The following is a 2,950-nucleotide window of genomic DNA, read 5'->3' as shown; positions in this document are numbered from 1 at the left end:
ATCTCTATTACTTACAATTTAAATTAAATGCACTGATACATATTGTATGCCCAAATCAAGTATTTAATGAACATATACAGAACTATTTCGCTGGGTATGAATTCAATTTCATGACAACAGGCAACAGGGTTATACTTATAAACCTTTTGGTTGCCATTACGCTCATTTATGACATGAATCATGAATGATATAACATTTAACATATAACATTGGAATTGAAGCAACGCTAAACAATATTAAAGTCTTATGATTTTAGGTTATAACATATCAATGTATATCGCCAGTCTTTTCATCTGTTTAAATATCACTTTGAGAGTAAATCGTCATGTACCTAGAATTATGTTTCTAACTAGAAATTTAGTAACAGGCGTATTATATATATACTATGCAATTAGTTCGAATATGTCTCGTTTTGTAAATAAACTCATCATAGGTACCAGGATTGAAATTTTGTATTTGCGCCAGACGCGCGTTTCGTCTACAAAAGACTCATCAGTGACGCTCGTATAAAAAAAAAGGGTTAAAAAGGTCAAATAGAGTACGAGGTTGAAGAGCATTGAGGACCCAAAATTCCTAAAAGTTTTGGCAAATACAGCTAAGTTAATCTATTCCTGAGGTAGAAAAGTATTTTAAAAATTCAAAGTTTTGTAAGTTACACATAATATTCAGGTTCATAATAGTTCAATTGAAATTTCAATACAGTATACTGAAAAGTCATGTGATTTTGCTTTTAAAAAATATTTCATGATTTAAATCTACTATACCCAGGTAGCACAAAAACATTTTATTGATATTTTTAAAATATATTGCAAAATGTCACAAAAATATCATTCAGAAATATTGTTTTGACGTGAAATGTATGGCTGTACTAATGTGAATAGCATATTTTCAGCTGATATTTGTTCTGAATGTTTAAAGAACATTTTTTATAAATATTGTGATTTTATATTTAAATAACATAATTTTGATATCATTCAGTGTCAATTGAAAATATCCAGACAACATATATATCAAACGTTATCCAAAAATTTCCTTTTCATGTCTAAAATATGTTTTATGGATGTCTACCAAATGTTTTTAAAATATCAGAGGCAAGTTTAGGTAGAAATATCTCTTGAAAATGTTAATTAAATATTTCAACAATGTTTTATGGATGTCTTCCCAATATTCTTAAAACATCTTGGTTAAATGTTTGTAAAAAACATTATATAAATATTCAAAAAACGTTTTATGGCCAGGCCAACTCTCAGCTTGCAAATATATCATGCATATTTAGACTAAAATTTATCAGCTCTCCTCCAGGGCACCTGTTTCTTGTTCTATCATTATATGTAGTGTAATGTAGACTGTTTATTTTTTTATTTTGTTTTGCAATGCGATTGTTTTTCTCCGACTTGTGGAAATTTGAATTTTTGTTTGATATTTTTCAAACTCTTTCAAACAATTAAGAGCAGTCAAAGCATGACATTGTATACTGCCAACACAAAAGCATTGATAGAATAGCTTATTCATATCACAGGACGACTGTCAATGAATATTGAGTTTTCCTGAATAGCATTTTAACATTTTATTAATTATTCAGAGTCTGTATCTTCTACTGCGAGCCTCCTCTTCTTGTTAGCCTTCTGAAGAAGAAATAATACATAAATGTTTAAACTCAATTGAGATTTAAGCTTTTAAGCCAATATCAAGTCAAACATTATGAAAAAAATTGTATTATAATAATTAGATTACAGGTATGCCGTTATATTGATTATGATATAGATTCAGGAAACAGAACTATGTCAAAAACGTTCTAACTAAATAAAGAATTCAAGTGAAAAATACAAAGTCAAATCTAAATCAAAGTGACACGTAGCATTGACAGTAATATTAAACATTTTATGAATATATATATCTGCGAATTTCAAATCCGATGTAGCATAAAAGATGGCTATTATGTTACTTACTTAAAGTAATTCATTCTGGGCTATCAAATGGTAGAATGCATTTTGTCCCATCTCCATTTCCATGCATTTTGAAGCCAGAATATTATCAATGATTATTAAAATTCCTTTTGCACTCTGCTTTAATTTGTCTTCTGTAGTTCTCAAATACCAGATCTATAAATTTATATGAGAATGTAAAATTGTATATTAAAAAGAAACTCTACTTCAAGTAATTCATACACGAATATGTCTGCAAATTTGTATAGTCTTTTTCCGTATGATATTTTTTTCACATTTTACCCCCTTTTTTTACATATACATGCAATTTCATTTTGTTTAAAATATATCTTTTTCACTTTTCCATGATATCCTAATGTTTAATTATAACACTGCATACATATAATTTAAAGAAGTAGCGTCTTCAACTTTTTGTGATTTTTACTCCTACAAACTATTCAAATACAGATTTTGTTTTGCCAAAGTTTTGCCGAGGACAAAAAAACAAGATTCAGTCGAGTCCGTGTATCAATTACGATTTTTTAAAATTACAACTTACATGTTTCTTTCTCTTTGAACTGTGATTTTCTCTTTTAGTTTTCTTTGTTTTCACTGCTTTCGGAAGTGACAAATAGACGACAGGAAATAACCTCAAAAATGACCATCCCATTACATTTAGATTTTCTATAATCTTAATTACCATTATAGCAACTATCTTTGAAATGTGTCCAACATCTGGTTAACCTTATCAGAATGTGTTTGATTAACAGAATGGTTGTATCAAATATCACTATGTATATATTTGTTTATTATGTTTCATCAATTAAAGTTGAACGAAAAAAGTTATAATAATACACGATTGAAATGTTCCTCAAAGGTTAAAATTATCAAGGAGATTATCTCATATAACCTCTTTGGAATTATTAAAGCGCTTCTATAAAAATGAGGAGTCATGCATGTTAATGTGATATCTAAAAAATATTTCTTTTCCATATGAAACACTTGCTTCACTCAAATATTACTTA

At 28.2% G+C, this 2,950-nt stretch overlaps 1 long non-coding RNA gene across 1 annotated transcript; it reads right to left on the bottom strand.

The window, feature by feature from the left end:
• Positions 1–1,552: 1,552 nt before the first annotated feature.
• On the bottom strand, positions 1,553–2,622 carry LOC127718084 (uncharacterized). Its single transcript, XR_007989553.1, has 3 exons — positions 2,485–2,622; positions 1,950–2,102; positions 1,553–1,625 (listed from the first exon to the last, which is right to left on the bottom strand). It is a non-coding gene; the product is annotated as an uncharacterized LOC127718084 (long non-coding RNA).
• Between the last annotated feature and the right edge of the window lie 328 nt (positions 2,623–2,950).

Source organism: Mytilus californianus, unplaced genomic scaffold, assembly GCF_021869535.1.
Source record: "Mytilus californianus isolate M0D057914Y unplaced genomic scaffold, xbMytCali1.0.p SCAF_10, whole genome shotgun sequence".
NCBI classification, from domain to species: Eukaryota; Metazoa; Mollusca; class Bivalvia; order Mytilida; family Mytilidae; genus Mytilus; species Mytilus californianus.
Note: the sequence above shows the minus strand (reverse complement) of the source record. Positions and strands in the feature narration are given on the sequence as shown.